This window comes from Hesperophylax consimilis, chromosome 18 (genome assembly GCF_061612785.1).
Source record: "Hesperophylax consimilis isolate HC1 chromosome 18, BYU_Hcon_1.0, whole genome shotgun sequence".
NCBI lineage: Eukaryota > Metazoa > Arthropoda > Insecta > Trichoptera > Limnephilidae > Hesperophylax > Hesperophylax consimilis.
The window spans coordinates 27,478,217-27,500,196 of NC_142853.1; the positions used below are offsets into that span (position 1 = coordinate 27,478,217).

Below are 21,980 nucleotides of genomic sequence, written 5' to 3' on the forward strand. Positions count from 1 at the left end.
ACCATAACTTACGTATGCAGACGTTAAATGGTGTCTAGAAATCTCTGAAAAACCACATTCATGTAATCAAAACAAGGTGTAATTTATTTCCATTTCACTAATGCCATTGATTGCCGGTGACGCAGGAAGGTAAACGGGTACCGCGTTAGCTTATACAGTTTATACACCCAGAGAATGCGGATTCAAATACCAACCCCGTATCTCGGTTTAACTTAGAACACGGATTTCAAAATTAGCGTATCGGTGTTATCTTTGGAATAAATTGCTTTATTATAGTGGAAGATTTTATATTGTCTCTCAATAAAATGTTGACTGTTTTGTTGTTCAAATACGAATTTTAAATGTTTTGACAGTTTCAAAATGTTAATAACAAGAGTTATTAAATTAGAACAGCTCCGCTAGGCATGGAAAATATGACAAGGAAATTGTCAATACCAAAGAGATTTTTTAATAAGCTTGCAGAATTAAGGGTTGTCGAGAGATCTAAACATATATATGATTTTCACGGCCAAAAGTATTTTTCTTTGGGGTGGATATTTGTTTTTGGGGTGTTATGCCGTGTTGAGCTAACTCCTTCTTCACATCTGCCCTGATGATGGACACTGTAACGTTGTCCGAAACGTTGGCTAAAGAAAGAGTTAGCGCAACACGGCATAACACCCCAAAAACAAATAACAAAAATAAACATAGATGGCTGCAACGTGGAAGCCAAAACAGCATCCTCTGGCAAAAGGAACTAGAAGAAAATTGGCAGGAGTGGAGGATTGTCCAAAGTTTTAGTTTCCGTAATGGTGATTTTAAGGAACGCATTAACGAAAAGAATAACACAGCTTGCTATGCAATAAAAGGCGTTTGACTGTTGGGCTCGTGGTCTTTATATCCTCCATTCCAAATGCATATCATTGTCTAGTGGAAAAACAAACAAATAACCAACAACTCTTCCTTTTACTAACTGAAATAAAATATTTACCCAATGACCATCGCCTCACATCTGAAAAAGGAGAATAATGGTACGCAAATAAGCGCAAAATCACAGTTGGCGCAGTCGAAAAAAGGAAAAGAAAAGTATACAGATGATGCAGCTGATGAAATGAAAGATAATAAAGGGTGGCGGAAAAACCAAACCAGTCAAATTGTGTGCTGCTGCTTTATTTAGCATACAAATAATATTATTGACAAAATATTTATTTTAAGTCGGTATGGTAGTCGTATAAGCAACAATGTTAAATTGTTGATCAGTATCTTAATGAAATTGTGACTAATGGACATGTGGTGACGTTAATATTCTTTCGGTATACTTCTACTCTGAAGTATTTACCATTCGAGGTGCGTCTAGAAGTCTATACAGATTGAAAAATTACAATTGGTCCATAGAAAATCCAAAAAGGGACGACATTCAGTTTATCAAATGGGTTAATTAAATGCTTTTAGCATTAAGTTTTTATTTGAATAACTTTAATTTGAAGGTTATGAGTAAAAGTCGATCGGTATCCCATATAAATAGAAAAAGGCGATCGGTATCCCATATAAATAGAAAAAGGCGATCGGTATCCCATATAAATAGAAAAAGTCGATCGGTATCCCATATAAATAGAAAAGGTCGATCGGTATCCCATATATACAAAAATCGGATATGTTTATCGGAGACACTATCTCGTTTACAAACCAATTTTTTAGAACCTTGTGATAATTAAAAAAAATAGCAGCCAAATATGAGAAAATTAGTGGCAAGAAAAAATCATACGTACATTGAAACATTATACAATATACATACATTCAAACATAATTTCTACTGTATTTCTGACTTTTCATATGTCCCAAATTTTTTAAATTTTCTTTATACACATGAGGCCCCGATGAAAATAAATTTTTTCAAAACCTATATCAACTTTGGGGATGCTGTGTGAAGGTTATTTTAAGGAAATGAAGGAGAGGAAGGTTGGGAAGTTGGGGGTCAGTGGGTCTAGGAGTGACATACATATGAATCAATCCCTCCCATTGCGGTACAAGACGATGGGTCGAGAGAGTACTGCTGAAGAGGTGAAAGAGTATCCCTTAACTGGAGTGGTCTCTTGCACCAAAGTCAACAAACGTACCGAACTACTGGGATGACTCATGGCAGGTGTTGCCATACTGGCATTTCAAAATTATTGAAAGAAAAACTGAAGCATTTGAATCACTTCGTCGTTACGAATAACCTGACAATACTTGAAAATCTCCTACTACCACCACAGTAAGCTGTCAACTAAACGCGATGTCAACTCGGCCACCGACCGGTCTGAAAATGTATTTAGAAAACCTCGATAAGACATGCAAAGTTTCATTATGACGGTTTATTGTATGTATTATAATGAATGTTGCTAATATTTCTATTTTGAAATCACTAATTCGTGGTGGAATCCCATTGTTAGTAATTAATTACTACACTATTTATTGGGCCGGTTTCAACTTGTTAACGGAAATTTTAAGACTGGTTCATACATTTCATTTATTAATAACATTATTGTTTCTAATCTTTATAAATACGTAGGTATTCCATTATTTGGCAAGATTGGACTGACGCTGAACTTAATAGATTTATCTCTGCTTTAATATATGCATTACAATAAAAGATTATGAATGGCACAGCTAGGCGCCAGATTATTGCGGACAGCATAAATGTGACATAAAAATTGTTTGCAAATTTGTTTACGGCACCTTAATACAGATCCGGCTTTGGGCTCATAACTTATGTATTCGGCTATCAAACGGGCTGTTAAAGCTCTGAAAACCCACATTCACGTAATCAAAACAAGGTGCTTGCCCATTTCACTGGAGCCATCGATCGAATCATTAAAATTCCTCAGCTGACAAGTGTTGGCAGATTGGGTCACATGCTGAACGGTCGGCTGGATTTCAACATCTCATCGCGTATTAGCTAAGCTAGAGCTCAGTCAAAAGCAACAACCATTAACCAATTCTTCATCATATTATCTTCGGGCCTTGTGTGAAAGTTTTCGAATACAACAATAAGATGTTGTTACATTATATAAAATAACTTAATCATGTTACCTGTGTTGAGAGTTGAGACATATGCATTCCGTCAAAAGATCTCCAATGTCACTTTCTTTTGAAAAGCCTTTGCTGTAGCCAGAGGCGGCTCCAGGGATCCAGGCGGTCATTTGAAAAAAATGTGTGACTAATCTTTATTTGATATTGTGAAAAATGTCCATACATTATTATCTATATCGAATTGTAAGTCCGCGACTCAAAATACATATTATGTTAATGTAGTAAATTGGAAATAAATACACAATTCATGTACTTACGGCAAATTATTTTTAAGAGATTACGCTTACGTTTACGTGCACAACATAACAAAGTGCACAACGTGCACAACATAACCGTCCGCAGTATCCAAAGATACTGGGTGCGAAACAAGCGTATAAAATGAAAAACCGACATATGTATATGTCACCATCTCTTTAAAACATATAATATTAATCGTGCTGTCTCCTTCACGGCCATGACCTAAGCGTCCCTAAGCTTTCTTCAGTACCTAATTTTTACTTCGACGAAAGACATAGTGCCATCTCGTTTATTCTATGGCGTGCATAGAGACAGAAGATGCCAACTTGGGGAAATTCTTTAAATTGACTTGTAAGCTTCTATTAGAGACAACAGATGTCACTGCTCGTCACTCGCCGCCGCCGCTCACAGCTCTGCTGTTCCACGGTACATTTCAAATAAATAAATAAGACTAGTTGTTTTGATGCACAAAATTAATTATTATTGTTGTCTTATAATTTTGTGGGGCCAAACACTAATTGACCTAAGGGAAGAACCGTCACTGGATGTAGCGTTCATAAGCGAGGAGTGACCTTAGAGTAATGTGACAGTAAGTTAATATCAATGTAAACCCACATGTCAAAGTGCCGACGAATGTACAGTTACCATGCACTGGCATAATCAAAATAGCTCCAGGGGGTCATGGCTATGATGTCAGCTCGGGTCAGGCGTTATCACATAGTCGCTTAAGTTTTTAATTGCGTTATTTCTTCAAAAAAATTGTTGTCGTGGATGAAGGTCACACAAATTATCAAGTTCTTCCTTGTTTATATTTCAAAACAAATAATGTCACCGGCCACTTAAAATCCTAATGGGTGTCCCTTAACCTCTTTTTAACACAAACAATAAGATAGACATAACGAGTTGTGAATCATTTATTCTTCCGACATTATTTTCTTCCCCTCTACTTGTCCGAACCATTTCAGCTTCTTTTTATTAATCTTGTCAGTTACGGAAAATGTACAATTTAAAAAATGTATTATTATCAAATTTTAAAACAATTCTAGCTCGTATGACTCTTAGGACGGGTTGAATCAAAGAATTTGAACACGTTTTCAAATTTCAAGTTTATTATCCAAGTACTGTGAAGCACCGGCCCATGATTAAAATATAACAGAACTTTACTTTTAACTTTGATGACTGTTCAAATTCTGTGAAACAACCCGTCATAAATGTGTTATCTTTAAATATTTATAAAATTGGTTCTTTTTTATATATGTCTTCAAATTTTGGAAAAAGGAGTATTTTGAAAATTGTTGCTGATGGGAATGAAGTACAATAGATAATTAAATTCGAGTTTAAACATCGTTAAATTGAATTTGAATAGTTAGATCTAAAAGCAAGCCACATTTAAAAAAAAACACCAATGATTCGCACAAACAGAGACAGTGGAATGGGCTCTTTATGACTCCAGGTAAATAAATTGACTCCACCTGGTCTATTTTTGTTTCTACGACTCGACCTTGCTACCGTACCAAGGTCGCTAAATGTGAATCCTCGGAGCACTTTATTTGTGATAAAAGAGTGCCACGGAGGAATGCCGTTCAATGTACGAGTAGAAGAAATATGACTAAATCTCAGACCGGATGTTCTGTGCTGTTCTTGGCGCCGTCGCCCGTTGGTCGGATCGAATAATTCGCAGATTTTTGACCCTCGCGCGAGAAATAACATAATTTATGGCGTTGTTTATGAAGATGCCACTTAAAGGTGAAACAGATAACAGTTGAATACAGGGACGCGCGAAAACGAACAGGTGGCGAAATCTGAAATAAATTATTACCAAGTAATTTAAGGCTGTGGACGAATCGTAAGCTCACGTAATGCCTCCATAACACGCATTTACCAACTTCATGTATCCAGGATATAAAAGAAAAATAATTTAGATTTATATGATGATGACACCGAGTCACTGGAGCCAGGATGCGGCTAATGGCCTCCGCCAACACGTTGATGACCGCAGCCTACCGGCACCAAGCGCCACTCCTGAGTGAGCACTGGGCCCAAGCTCACTCAAGACCACGCCCTGCATAGTTGTCCTTGTTAATTTATTCTTCTTTATCTATTATTGCATTTTAAAAAGTTTTTGAAGTGAAACTTCTTTAGGCGCGTAATGAATTTTCGGGGACGGAGTAAAACCGAGTCACGATCGAAACGAAAATGCGGGTACCCCCACCACCGATTAAAGTTCATTTGATCTAGTCAAAGTTTTGAAGTAACATATAAATGCTTCTTAGCTCATCCCGACAACTGGCGTTGGTGGTGTAATGGTCAGCATAGTTGCCTTCCAAGCAGTTGATCCGAGTTCGATTCTCGGCCATCGCACATTATTTTTTTGTTTTTAACGCCTTTTTCATTCAATATCTTATTTTTTAGTAGGTCAGAACATTTTTTAAAAGAAAATAATATTGCAAAATAATAAAAACACTTATCTCACTGTGATAAAACATTACTCCGCTAGAGCGCGCTTTGCGTTATTGTGTTGGATTAAAATTATTATCTAATCCGTATATTATGATAATTGTATTACATTTATTTAATTAATTTATTTATTTTGATAATATGTAATAATTTTCAAAGTTTTGAAGTAACATATAAATGCTTCTTAGCTCATCCCGACAACTGGCGTTGGTGGTGTAATGGTCAGCATAGTTGCCTTCCAAGCAGTTGATCCGAGTTCGATTCTCGGCCATCGCACATTATTTTTTTGTTTTTAACGCCTTTTTCATTCAATATCTTATTTTTTAGTAGGTCAGAACATTTTTTAAAAGAAAATAATATTGCAAAATAATAAAAACACTTATCTCACTGTGATAAAACATTACTCCGCTAGAGCGCGCTTTGCGTTATTGTGTTGGATTAAAATTATTATCTAATCCGTATATTATGATAATTGTATTACATTTATTTAATTAATTTATTTATTTTGATAATATGTAATAATTTACAGAAAAAAAAATTAAAACTATCTCCCTCTGATAAAATATCCGTTCGCTAGAGCGCACTACGCGATCTTGTGTGGGATTCTATTTCTGTACATTGTACATTATTTTTAAAAATATATTATATTGAAGTGAAACTTCTTTAGGCGCGTAATTCGGGGACGGAGTAAAACCGAGTCAGGATCGACACGAAAATGCGGGTACCCCCACCACCGCTCACCGTTCACTGTCCCTCTCTCACCATATGCGCTTGTTGAGGTGGGGGAGCCGCTCACGAACGTTCTCTCTCTTCTCTTCTTTCCTCTCTCTCAGACACCAGCGAACTGCGCCACGCCAAGCATCAGCTGCTTGGTTAGTATACTGCGTCGTGAGTGTAATACGAGTGAAATACGTAATTGATTGTGGTTCATACGGTTTAACAAAAGAAGTTTCACTTCTGTCTTGCGTAGGCTTGACACACCCACTTTTTTTTATATCTATATGGGACGTGTGGGATTGCACCAACCTCCACACATCCTGGAATAAAAATTATTATTATTAATTATAATTTTTTATGGGAAACTGGACAAGAGGACCAACTGCTCCAAATCGTAGGGAGTCTATGTGAGACTATGGCTTCCCCAATAGAGGTATGTTGTATGGCTGATGAAAGAGATAGAGAAGAGGAAGTTGGGGTAGTATCTGGCTATGCAGATCTGGTCAACAAACACGGCCAAAGCCACGTTTCAATTCTAAATGGTTGTCTTACACCAAGGCTATACTGAGAGTTTCTTTCACTCTATCTCACCTTTTAAATTATCTGTAAAAGCAAGCCGCTTCGAGAATTAGAAACGCAAGTAAAAATAAGTTTTATTATTTATAAACTTGCATTTCTTTAAAAAAATCCAATTTTTCGTCAGCCCTGGTTCAACTACCGACTATAAATAAAACATCAAATTCTTAGCACAATTTACACGTATTAGTTAATTCCACTCCACGCAAATATTCCAAGAATTGGGATTGCCCATTCGAGGCTAATTGAGAATTCCATTACCTAGTATAATAAAATGATTCACTCTCAAATTCATCACTAACATAAATATTTAACAAAATGCTAATGGCGTCGAGAACATAATAATATGCTGGGTTATTCGCAATTTGCATACACATGTAATATGACATATTATTTAATGAATATCCACGTAAATTGTAAAAATAACTACATAGAAATGGTTAAATTTTGAAGAGATAATATAATAATATGTGTCAATAATGAAATCCCGCATAGAGCCCGCAGATTCTTCTATCATATGAATGGAGTTTCAGAGGGGAAAATTTAGGGCAGTGCGCCAGTCATCAATTCCACCGGGGAATTAATGCAGCGGGTATTCTTTCGTCACATGTTCGGTGGTCTCCACTGCAACGCATTCATCCATCACCAACCCTTTAAGACCCCACCTGTGCATCATGTGGGCACAACGGGTGTGGAAGGATCTTATCCTATTTGATGGCGAACCGGTGTTTTATAGTCCAGGTTGTCTCTTAGTGGGGTTGTGCACGAGATGGACATTTCTCAGGCCGATTGCCACTCAAGGATCAACCCATCTTCTGAAGTGAAAGAAAATCGGAAGACCCTTCCATTCTGAAGGGTTTTTGAGACTTTTACGCGGCGTACGAGGGTGAGAGGCGACATCATCGTGCTTTAGTGCGCTTTTTTTAGCGCATTCTTGTATTCTCTCAGTGTTGCGATCTCTCACCTGATATTTGGCGGGGTTATATTTTGAAGTACGGGGAGCCAGGATACTTTAATAGGACTCAACAGCTGACCCTGTACAAATCGTAAGTGCGCCTACTGTTTAATTTGGCAGGCAATTTTGGTCTGCAGCCCTAAAATACTCGAAAAAAACCCTCGACTCCGTGTAGAAACGGGCGGTCCGTTTGATAAATTTCCCTACTTTAAATAAACGAAAAAAATATTTAGAATGTTGTCATTGTTCTATCGGTATTACAATGAGGAAATAGCGTTAAGTCAATGATCCATTAGGCACTGCTGCATGGTCCGGAAATCCACCAAACCCGCCCCCAACATTTGTACATGGTTGAAATTTATCAAATAAGAACGGGTCGTTTTCAAGGACTCGATCTATAGTTCAAGAGGCCTCTGTGCTTCCTAGGTAACCGACGTTTTGTTTGATAGATTATTTTGTTTCCGATCATTTTGTTTAATAGATTATTTTGTTTACGATCATTTTACCCATAACCATTTCCTTTCACCTACAACACGAATCTCTTCGACCAACGTTCATTCTTTCCTGCTTAGTAGCAAAATAAACAGATTACCAAAGGAGTACAGTTTGACACAGTTAACTATGAAGGCGGTCAAAGAAATAATGAACAAAGGAAAAGTTTTTAAAATGTTTTTACTTTTTGTAAATGAATTAGGTATATACAAAAAAACTCTATAAATTGCCAAATGAACTTTTTACGTATATACTACTCTTTTTTTCGACACAAATTTACTTTTATATATTTGTTTAGTCTACAGTCACAGATGATTGTTCGGAAGAAAACATGATTCCAACTTTAGAGATTCCTTTAACGATGGTTAAAAAAATCGTTTAAATTTCTAAAGCATTACAGAAAACATCTCTTCTCAGTGTACTTCTCAAGAGTTGCTATGCTGTATTTACGTAGTTATTGCTCTTTTCAGTTTTTTTTCCTCTTTTTTCCCACTGCAAGTTATATCAATAAATAAGCGCAGACTAGTGAAAAATCACGGATAGTCGGAAATATCGGTTTCAATTTTGAAAATATTGAGTAAATAAATTTTCTGTTTAAAATATTATATTATTTTTTACAGATATTCAGAGTCATACCCGAAATTAGTATTTTTATTTCTAATAAGACGATAGTGAATAATCAACATACAAAATATTAATATGTACCTTTAAAAAGACGAAAATAAAAGACGTTAATTTTTTTACTTCTATGGTATAGTGATTGCCCATAACAAGGCGCACCCCATATTTAATAAACAATCTCGGCTTTTCTCGGAGGGGGATGGCAGAGAGAATGAACCGCCAAACAACTCGGTCTTGGTTTCATTCACATTCATACATCATCTTATACATGCTGTTTCGTTATTCTGACATTTGGCATGGCCCGACTCGAGTATTTGTTTCGCTTGATTATGTTGTGCCATGTTTTTGTCGTCATTCGTGTCATATATTCTCCTTTTACATAAGTTCTGCTGTGTATAATTGTTGTTACAATAAATACGGACACGCTGCCTGAAGTATACGGTGCCTAAAATATTCAATATGTTACCAAGTACTGTGAAAAATTGTGAATTAAGTTGACTCAATTTACACAGATTTTAGTAAAGCTGTTGATAAAGTGCGATTCTCCATTCTGATAGTGAAACTTTAAAAAATAGGTCTTAAGGGGAATCTTCTAAATAATAGAAAGCTTGAAGTTAAATTAAATTCATCATATCACTTTATTGCCGCGAGTCAGCTTACTGCCCGGTGTCCCACAAGGATCGCTCCTTGGCCCAATTTTATTTAACATTTTTAATAAAGACATTATTGATATTTGTCACGATGTTAATGTTTTGCTTTTTGATGATGACCCTAAACGACTACGACTGCATTTATAAACAGTATAATCTGAAATAGCTATGCTACAATACATTCAGCTTTATGCTGAAAACATGGCTCCTAAGTGGAGATATTTTAAATTAGGCGATGATATCAATCAATCGTTGTTATTCAACTTAACATTCATGCTACATTGAATACACGTAGATCTAGTATTATTTTAGATTGTGTTATTTTTAAATATTTTATTTTTATTATAAATTTTTAATAATTACATATTTGGTGATTTTCTCAATACCATACTGGGCTCATACTCTTATTATGGTAGTCGTATGGGTGTCAATAATGATAATAATCCTATATTTATACCTCCTAATATACTTATATTTAGAGTGTAATTAAACATCCCGTTGACAAACTGCTTAGTTGCAGTTTAACAAGAGTTTTTAAGATAAATAAAAATACTTAAAATTAGTACGCATTTCACATTTTTCTACAAAATAATTACAAAGAGTTAAATAAAGTGAATGAATATTTGAAAAATGTGTGTCTAACACTAAAATGATTTGTGTTTAATTTTGACAGTAATATGGAATTTTTTTTCTCTTTCAGTTTTTTCACACGTGTCTTTGGAGTTTAGAAGCACCAGACTAGGTATACAAGTAGTTAATTGGCGATAGATACATAGGTTATGATGCAAATGACCTTTCAAGCTATACATATTTGCTTCAATCAAAAAATTCCACACCTAGAAAGAACAAATTTCACTTTGACTATACAAGAATTCAAGACTTTCACGCGATCTTTTACGTACCTTAATTCAAGTATTCCCGCTATTTTTACAGTTTGATTGAAGATAACTGAAGCAGTTATTATGGTCTGTAAATCAAAAAATAACGTTGAGTTAACATTCCAGATTTCAAATATCTTTTATTCTGTTTTTAAACTGCCAAACATCCGTTCTGCAACATCTGAGAAAGCAAAAAGTATGTTTTATCGTTTCAAATAAAAACAAGCGACTTTTAAAAATATATGTATATACCCTCTTCCTTCTGGACAGGTGGAACCGGACCTGGCCGAGATTAAAACGTACGGAGTTCGATGCTTTACATTTCGGTATGCAAAAAGTTGGTTAAACCCGCGCTAAGCCTGTGCAGAGATGTCCATGTTACATAATATAATATTTATTTAAGTTTATATCCAGCAGGAATAGGATGATAGAACATTCACAGTCTGCCATATTACAGGAGATACAAACAATTGTAACATTTAAAGAGAAAAGGAAAATATATTTAAAAAAAATGGAAAATAACATGAAAACGTAATACACAGTTTGTTAATGCCTTCAGAGGGCGAAACAGCCATCACGCGTAGTAATAATTACACAGCAGAACTTGTTTAAGGCGATGCCATACGTAGTAATGCAAAATCATGTGTTTTTGGTTTGAAAATTAGGTCGTCTAGAAATGTTTCAGATACTTTAATTAAGTACTGCGAGTAAAATACATCTTGACCTTTGAAATAATCGAGTATTTTTTAGATAAGTCTTTTTATAAGCCCAGAAAAAAATAATGTATAAGTTCTATGAAAACTGCTGTAAAGTTCAAAATCTCCTACTTACGAACCCATTTTCGGTTATGATTTTATTGTATAATGTGGCAAATTAAGTTATTTATAAAATCATTTCAAATCATAAAAAATTTTAATGTTTATGCCTGAACATCCACAAAATAAAATAAAATGCACTTTTTGACCATGTTTTTTTCTTGCATAAATCTAAACAGGCGGATGGTGTTTAGCGGGAATTTAAACCTTATTGCCATCTACGTAAGGGTTGTTATTGATAGCGGCTCAATTTAAAATATTACATGACGTAGTGCATCGCCTTAAAAATAAATTGTTATTTGTAAATTTAAAAATAATATTTTCCAGTCCGTCACGGAGTTAATGTAAAAACGCAAGGAACTAGGATTTAGTGAGATATTTTGTGGATTTTCAACAATTAACTGGGAAATTTGCTGATATACGACTAAGGGACAAATTTAATCTATTATTAATAAAATTGCTATCATTTTTATCTCAAGTTACAATAATAATAATAATAATTGGATGACTTGTATAGCGCCGTTTTTGTGCAAAATCACCTCAAGTTCTGATTATACAAAAATTATTTATTGTCCCATGTATAATGGGCTCAACCGGAGACTGGGGCAAGTTTAGCCAGTGGGTGTTTGGATGTAAATTGATCTGCATAATACGCCTGAGGGATTTTCCTCGTCTTTTTGTGTGATGACCGCTGTTGCATAGCGGTAAGAGCCCTGACTCTGAATCAGTGGATTCAATTCAAGACTCTGAAACTTTATCTTACTTTTATCATTTTTTTAGGTACTAACGTAGGTAATTACAACAAACGAAACCAGTGGCATTTATTTAACATTCGGCCTGTAGTCCCGTTTTTAACCGGATTGCGAATAAAAAATCTCTAAGTTTTATCCGTGCAGATAACGAGCTCCCATCGTTTTGTGACCTTTACTGATGACGTGATTATGGCAGGGGTTAAAAAATGATTATATCGGTTTTAAAGCCACCTGACTACTGAGATTTAGCCACATAAATAATAATAATATTGCCTCCACTTTCCGAATCTCTACCGATTTATAAAATATTTATTTTTAACACTTTAAGTTTTTAAGTTCCTAAAAAAATATACATTTGTAAAGCCGAAACGGTAGTCATATGAAATTCACAAAAATCGCAAAGTAAGCTCCGAAAATTATTGAGAACAGGTTTTGTTATGTTATTTGATATGTTATAGGTATGAAAAAATAACAGTGTATCTTTAAATGCAACTAAAGCATTAATCGAGGGATTTTTGCTCTATTTCAAACGAGTCGTGTTTTATTAAATATTTTCACCATTTTCTCATTTTTTTGCGCGCTCCCTCTAACATTCCTATTTACGTATATCCTTTTCAAACCATCGTTAAATTATTTCTCCGATTATTACGGAGCCTTAAATACACGAAGTATACTATTTACCAAAAAACCAGACGTGGGTATTGGGAATTCCACACGAAGAGGACTCGGAGTCGGACAGAGAACGGTATAATGTAAAAAAAAGGTTTATGGTTAGGGTTCCTGTCCTGAAAATATCCAGGTATCTTTCTAAAAATAGCGTTGTATTTTGTGATCTTCAAAAATAAGATTTAAGCCTGTGACAGACCACGCAATATTTTCGTGGCTTGGCCTATTTCAGCATATCGCTCACCATACATTCCCATTGGTAGTGTATGGCGAGCGATATGCTGAAATAGACCAAGCCATGATGCGTACAGCGTAATGTGACGCCTACCTTATCAAGCTCTGAATTCTGCTGTTGTTCGTTATTTTCGCTTATTTTTTTAGTAAGGCTTATTTTGAAAGTAAAGTAAATAATTGACGTTTTGGTCAATTATTTTATTTTATTTTTATTTTATTTTATTTGGAAAACCAACAGTTATAATCATTACAAGGTATGGTGTAGTAAGTGTTAAATTATTTAACCAATAATAGGTTTTCACTAAGGTATTTCACTATTTTCTGTCATGAGCTATGGAGCATGAAATATCAAATAGACCGTCACCACTGTTTTAATACATTTATTTAAATTCTGATGATTATCAGCATTTTTTAACGAAATTCAAATTCAAATTCAAACACAATATTCAAATTCAAAAAAATATTTATTGCATAAAAATACAGAGTACAAAGGGTATAGCTTATAGATTACATCATATTTCTTCCAGCTAACCCAACAAATACACATTATATTACATAACCTAACAATTACATGTTAACAAATAAATAAAAATAAACAACAGTAAATAAAAATTAAAAAACAAAGGAGGTATTTAATTCATGTAAGGTATTCATTTAAGGTGTAGTGACATTTGTTTAAAAGAAATGTTTTTACTGTGGATTTAAATTTAAGTGTGTCGGTTATTTGTTTGATGCTACGTGGAACCAGAACTGAGCAGCAAGGTACTTTCCGACCTTCACCTTTGCCATCTCCCTCCCTCTCTCGAGAGTGGAATCTTTACATCCACCAGCCACCCAACATACCGTACATTGTGAATTCCTGGTTTAGAACATTTTGCACGCTTTTGCGGTATTCGCGATAAAATTACACACAGCACTGAAATATATAATTTTTTTATAAGGTGGCGTAAAAGTCATCACTAGTGTAAAAACTCTCATTTTTGCAAATCGTCTTATGTCATCACGACTTTGACATTTTTTGTAGAAACAAAAGTGGAATACACGGTAACTCCCAATTATTTTAATAATACCGCACAACAGTCCCAACTGCTCCCAACCGTATGGAGCCACCGAGACTATGGCATCCCCAATTGGGGTATATTGTGAGGCTGAAGGTAGCGGGGAGGGGAATAAGTTGGGGAAGAGGAAGGCGGAGGAACACCTGGCTATTCATATCTGGTCACCAAACACAGCTAAAGCCATGTCAAGCAATGTTTCAATTCTGAATGGTGGTCTTTCACCAGAGCGATACTGAGAGTATATTCAATAAATTATTTTAAATGAATACATTTACTTGCGTACGCCAGAATTTGAAACCGCGACCTTCTGATTGCTAGTCAAGAGCCTTACCCCTCGGCCACGAAGGTCGACAAAACATGATTTTTATTGCGCCATTTTTGTGCAAAATCACCTCAAGGGCGCTGTACAAGTATATAATACTTTTCTACAGTGATCTGTGTTATAACTAACTATTTATGGAATTTATTTAGCTTGGGTCTCACCCGAGCGTCGCGTGTTCGATTCCTCGGCTGGCTAAGTCCTCCATCACAACACAAGCAACATTTTCGGCTTTCTGTGGTGGTAGTAGGAGATTTTCAAACATTGTTGGGTTATTCGTAACCTGGGAATGTTTGTCTTTCTTTTTAATTAAATTAAAAAAAAATATATATACAGAACAATACTTACCTGGTAGGTCACTTGAGATTAACATTTAATTAACATTAACTAATTGTTTATTAGTGAAATTTAGATACAGGATTTAGGACATAATTGGATATAACTGGACTTTCACTGGAATGGTATATTTAATTTAAGGGTATGACAGCTTAAAAAGGTAAGTTTTTAGTTTAGACCTGAATTCTGTTGGACTTGTTATGGATCTTAGTTCCGGAAAGTTTATTACAAGCCTTCGGCCCAGATGCTCCGAAAGCGCGATCACCAAACTTAGTATTTGGCTTGCGCTTAGCTTCCATCAGTCTGCCTAAAGCTGTATTGTATGTAAAATAGTTTCCTGACCACCCAGTAAACATATATTTCCCGTATTTTAATAATAATTGAGACGTGTTTCGTGTCACCAAGGCGCCAGCCGCGTAATTCCTTTCACGTTGATGTCATAAATCTTTTCCTGGTATTTTGTTCTTTTCAATGTAAGCCTGAGGAATGTTAAGCGGACGATTTCGATACCAAATTGATCCTGAATTATGTTCAGCATGTAATAAAGATAAGTTTTCACAGAGAGGTGCAATATATAAGAAGGTCAGGTATTTTAACCTTTGTATGTATACCTTTTAGGCTGTTTAAAATTTTTTAAATAAAGTTCGAATGAAACATTGTGATGTACTTAATATTTTTTATTTATTAGACAGAAACATTTATTCGAAATTCTAATGATTCTTTTCCCGTACAAAAATGTTTTTTGCCTAAATTTTCTTGCCCAAAAACTACCTCAGAACGTTGAAATTTTAAAAAAAAATAGTACACATAAAGATAGTTGCCAATAAAAATGTCCGGTGGGAAAAATTAAGATAATTTTGGTAGTTCTTATTCGAAGTATGATACAGTTAAATATGACCGAAGGAGATAGGGTCCCATTAGCTCAGTGGTAGAGCGGTGGCCCGGCAAGGCAAGGGTCCCGGGTTCGAGTTCTAGATGTGACATGTTTCATATTTTCGTTTAGGAATCGCTAATATTGTCTTCAATAATTAAATATTACAATTTGAGGTTTTACTCACTAAGTTATTCCAAAAAATCAATAAGATATTTTACGTTCCTATTATATAGACTTAAGTGAGTACTCAATATTGAAAAGGTCTAATTTTCTCTTGTGCAATCTTAATAATTTACGATATTATAGGTGAGGTGTGCTCGATGCATTTATTAAGGCTCTACAAATAACTCCAAAGCACATTATTAAAGTTATATGAAATAGAAATTGAACATTCTCTACTGACTGATTACACAAAGAAGCAAAAATATTTAATATTCGCAAATTATTATCATTCAAACCGTGAACTATGTATTAAAAAAAATATATTTCAAAATCCATACAGTTTTATTGGATCGCGTACATTTAATTTTCTATCAAAACAAATACAAATGGCTAATGAAATATCATACTATGTAAAATAATTCAAATTATGGCTGAATTATTTAGATGTTGAAAAACTGTTCATATACATTATTTGCAAACCTTCATGATTCATTTTTAAGCACAGCTTCATATACGTACAAAATTAACATTATTGGTATTTTAATAAAAAAAGTTCTACTTTTTATATTCTTTAAATTCTTCTACATCTAATACGTGATATATTCTTTTAAATTATTTTTATATGCTTTGTATAAATACTATAACTCGCACATGCAAAAGATCAACAGTTTTTCACTTTTTCTTTCCTTTTAGCTTACCTTTTAATACCTACTCATATTTGTATTTTAAATTATTAACTTATTTAAAATTCTATACTTCATATTTGTTTTATATTATTTATAATTTATACTTTATCATTTTTAAATGCCTCTATATTTCAACATATACTTTATATAAACACATATAAAATTTTTACATAAACACACGCCAAACTATAGATACTTTACATAAACACAATACTCGCACATGTAAAATATCATCAGATTTTTTTTCTAATAAGAAATAAGTAATGGAATTTGAATTGATTGGATACCTGTTAATTCATTCGTTAAAGGCCTGCAATCCCATTTAACCGGATTACCAATAATTTGAAGAGATTCTTGATAAATTAGCAATAATCATTTTTCTCCTTGCATAATTAAATCGAAGACAGTAGATACTTACTCATATATGTAGCATGATTAGAAATTGTTATTAGAGTATGTTTTTTTCAGTCTACTCAACTTCAGTGCACAACCTAAAACAACATGTTTGAATAGCAAAGCTAGGCGCCAGATTATAAAAACTAAATAAATTGGCAAATTTGTTTACAGCATGTATTCAGATCCGGCTTTACGCTCATAACTTACATATTCAGATTTCAGATATTAAATGGACTCTTTGAAAACCCACATTCTCTTAATCAAAACATGGTGCTATTTCCATTTCACTGAAGCATTAACATACCTCGGCTGACAAGTGTTGGCACATTGGGTCACATGCTCAACGCGGTGGACGGGAGGATTTCAATATCTCATCGCATTTTAGCTAAGCCAGAGCGCAATCAACAGACCCAGTGGTCTCGAATTGGTGACTGGGGATGGGCGTTAAAAAATTAATATTGCTTAACTATGAAATAAAATCAGACCCTAAAACAAGGAAATTGGTCTTCGATACCACTGTATCATCCCACCAGAACTACTGCACCATTTAACTAATTAAGTAGGATAAGGGAAACACTAGACCCTAAAACAAGGAAATTGGTCTACAACACCACTGTAGCATTCCACCCGAACTACTGCACAAGTTAACTTCGTAGAATAAGGGGAAAATTAGACCCTAAAACAAGGAAATTTATCTACAACACCACAGTAGCATTCCACCTGAACTACAGCACAAGTTAACTTCTTAAGTAGAATAAGGAGAAAATTAGACCTTAAAACAAGGAAATTGATCTACAAAACCACTGTAGCATCCCACCTGAACTACTGCACAAGTGTTTTTTTTTGCAATGAACAAAATGCAAGTTAAAAGAATGGAAATAATTCAGAACAGAGGTATGACGTCTATATTGTGCTGTAGCAGATATACTATGATAAAAACAATGCAATGCCAACTGAATATTCTAAGTGTGTGGCAACGTTTGGTCTATAATACAGTAATATATACAAGTTAAAAAATAAAATGTTAAACGAGATTAAATGTTAAAAAGTGTTTGTATTAATGGTACAGTCCATGACTATCCTACAAGAAGCTGCAACGATTTTGAGCTTCCAGCTTTTTAGAGCTTCAGCCGGTTTTTCCAGATTTAGAGCTTCGAGACAAATTTATCGGCAACATAAAATAATATTTATTATAAATGTTTCAAACTGTTCAATGAACTTCTTTTAAATGTTAAGAAAGCCAAAAGTCTTGCAGTATTTCGTGGGTTATGTCCAAATATTTCCAAATTTCAATTTATGTTTGTGTTTCAGGCTAATAATTATTGCTTTTTAATAATTTGTTATCGTTTGTGCTTTGCATTAAACATTGTCTTGTAAACATAATAATATGTTTACCTTTAATAAAAAATAAGTATTACAATATTTTACATCAAAATTTAAAAAAATATATTTTATAACTTTCATACAAAACTTCATGATTTTTAATAAGTTTTACGAATTTGTAAATATTCGTTTTTATCGACTCCTGTAAAATGTTCATTTTGTGACTTGATGGGTTTTACCAAACCACAGTTGATATAATGGAAAACCAGTGGCTAAAATCAAAATTAAAATACCGATCTATAATATAGGTAAAAGATCTTTCACACAAGGGTGAAATAATTAACAAAGTAGAAAAACAAATTTTATGTTGACAGTTGCATGTTTATTGCGGTTGCTCAAAAATACAATAAAACATAATGTATTTATTGAAGGATGTTTGGTCTTTGTGAAGGCCATATAGTTTAACAAATTACCTTTGGGCAACAGTTTGGGAAGACCTTGCTTAGATCCTCCTCGGTAATTCTGCAGGGAGGAATAGCTTCAATTTTAATGCATCTGAAACAAGCAACCATCTATATAAATAAAAATGTTAATGTTCATTTTTTGTTCAAAATCTTAAATCTCCAAAAGTTCTTCACCGATTGCTTTGAAATTTTGACACAACGTTGCACTAGAATTCCCGTGTGTTTTTTATATAATGTATAGATGTCAACTGTGACAGGTAAAAACATGCTTTTTTTGAAAAACAGCGCCATCGTTGGACAAACATGCTTTAAAAAAAAACAGCAAAAAACAGAGCCATCTGTTGGATGTAAAAGCAACACGCGTTATTGTTTATCTATATGCACAGACAGACTCAGCCACATCAAAGCTTGGCGGGAGAGAGCTAGTAAAATATATTTTACGTTTTCATTTAGAAATGTTTTCGTACATAATCTCTTTTAATTTCCCACCCCACTAGACAATGCCTGTTCTGAGACGGATGGTCAATTAACACCATAGATAATATAAATAGAAGGGAGATGTGGCATTGAAGCGTGTCGACTAACTACTAAACTAATGATTATTAAAGTGGCTATGAATTTGGTGTTGGTAGAATTGCCATTCATATGAATTTGAGATGTTGAGGCTTGCAGTTTGAAACTAGAATAAAATACAAACTTGAAAATTATAAAAGAGTAATTGAATTATCTTTATTTTTTTTTATTTTTTATATTTTTTTATAGTGAATACCTCACAAGAGTCCCAACTGCTCCCGTCTGGAGCCAGTGAGACTATGGCATCCCCAATTGGGGGATGTTGTGAGGCTGAAGGTAAGTGGGGAAGGGAAAGAGGAAGGTGGGGAAGTACCTGGCTATTCAGATCTAGTCACTAAACACGGCTAAAGCCATTTGGAGCAACGTTTCAATTCTGAATGGTGGTCTTACACCAGGGCGATACTGGTAGTATCTTCCACTCTGGAACGTGCCGCAAATATACTATATATTATTTTTTAATTAATTAATTGTGAAATAACACAAATTAATCAAATAAAATTTGTTTGCGCACGCCGGGTTCGAACCCGCGACCTTCGGAATGGCAGTCCAATGCGTTACCACTGGACTATGCCGGCCGTCTTTATGTTACAGTATATTATCTGCAAAAAACACGTGACATTTAGTAAAGAACTAAGCAACAAAATAGTAGATAGATTCTTGTTGCTTTTAAAATCAGCTAAACTCAAATAAATAAAGTTCTATCTGATTATTTTATTTAGTTTGTTTTTGCTAAATGCTACGTTTTGTTTGCATGGAATATTCTTAAACCTGTGAAAAAAACATGTGATATTTAATGAAGAAAATTTTTTTTTGATTTTTTCGTAATTTTTTAATTTATTATCTCAGTTTCACGCAATTGGCAGAGGGAACCTTGCTGTCCCAAGCGAATGCGCTCGAAGTATTAACGCAAATGCAAAAATATTTTTTCTATTGCAGATAGAACTGTTGCCCGTAGAACTTACAATTGGAACCGTGTTGTCCTAAAAAATAACTCTTAGTTGCTCTTAAATTGCAAATGGAACCTCGTTCTAAAACATAAATATAATGTGTTTTAAATAGAACTGAGCTGCATAATTTACATAGAAATTGTATATATTTTAGATAGGGTTTTAAAGAGAAAAAACTAAGAATCTTTGGACAAAAAAGACAATTTTGTCCAAAATATCAGATATAACCTTATTGTCCAAGGGGCACGCGATGTTGACGACACGCGTTGTACGCTTTTCATAAAAAAATGATTCGTGAACAAGGCTTTAAAAAAAGTTTAGATTGCTGGCTCAACAAAGAACAAACGGATTGAAATATGAGTGATACACTTAAAAGAGCTCATTATCTGTCGTTGCGTAAATCGAAGTTGGTTACAGAAGTCCAACATTGGCTGCTTCCTTTGAATAGTGTGGTAACTGGTGAAAAAATAAATATTTTTTTATAAAATTAGCGACTGGTTTCGACACGTCCGTGTCATTAACTAGCTATTTTAAAACTAAATTTTTAAGTGCAGAAATATGGGGTTTTATTTAGTTTGGTTCTTTGATGGGAGGGATTTGAGGGAGGGGGGGGGGGGGTTGAGAGGGAAACGGAGGGAGGAGTCAACATAACGGGGAACATTGTCAATAGAGGTGATTTGCAAGGTGCTATTATTTTATTTACTATATTAATGTTTGAATTAATTTTTTTGTTGATTTCTAATGTTTCTAATGCGCACAAATTAAAATATTTATTAATGTTAGAATGTTTAAACTTAGTTTTATCCCGGTTGAAGCAATGGCCTGTCTCTATCAAATGATTAGCAAACTCGGAGAAATTATTATTTTTTAAACATAGTTCGTGTTCCCTAATTCTGGTTTTGAAATTTCTTGTAGTCATACCTACATACTGCGAGTTACAATCATTACACTCTAAAGTGTATATCCCATTTTTATCTAATTTATTTGAAACATCCTTGTTATTAATTAAGTTTTTTATTTAAGAATTAGTGTAAAAAGCTGTTGAAATATTAACTGGTAACATGCGGGATATTTTTAAGGATAAGTCGCCTGTATAAAGAAGTTTTTTATATATTAGATTTTTACTAGATTGAGTGTTATTATCTCCACTATAAATGTACTTTTTAGAAAATATTTTGGTTTGTTTCTTATTAACTAAACGATTAATTATGTCAGGTTTATATCCGTTGTTTAGAGCTATTTGTTTTATAATGTTAATTTCATTATTGAAATTCTCCATATTTATAATATAATAATTTCTATTATCATAATAATAATTTCTCCGAGTTTGCTAATCATTTGATAGAGACAGGCCATAGCTTCAACCGGGATAAAACTAAGTTTAAACATTCTAACATTAATAAATATTTTAATTTGTGCGCATTAGAAACATTAGAAATCAACAAAAAAATTCATTCAAACATTAATATAGTAAATAAAATAATAGCACTTCAATAGTGAATAATAAAAACTCATTAAAAACAAAAAATGTCTAGAAATTGTTACAAAGTGAATGCCAAAGAAATACAAAAAAAAAAAAAAATAAAAAAAAATAAAAATAAATAAGTTATAATATGTATTGTATTACCCTTCAATTAGGAGCTGATATTTATTTCCAGTGTGTAAGACGGATTCGCAAGTTGCGCGTTCACAAATTCTGGGGACTGTGTAGCTCTTTCCAAACTCAAGCACCATGCTGTAT

General features: G+C 33.9%; 1 protein-coding gene across 1 annotated transcript in view; it reads left to right on the forward strand.

Annotated features, from left to right (window-relative positions):
* The window catches only part of eag (potassium voltage-gated channel protein ether a go-go), a 356,292-nt gene that overhangs the window by 48,554 nt on the left and 285,758 nt on the right, over nucleotides 1-21,980 (forward strand). The window lies entirely within an intron of this gene.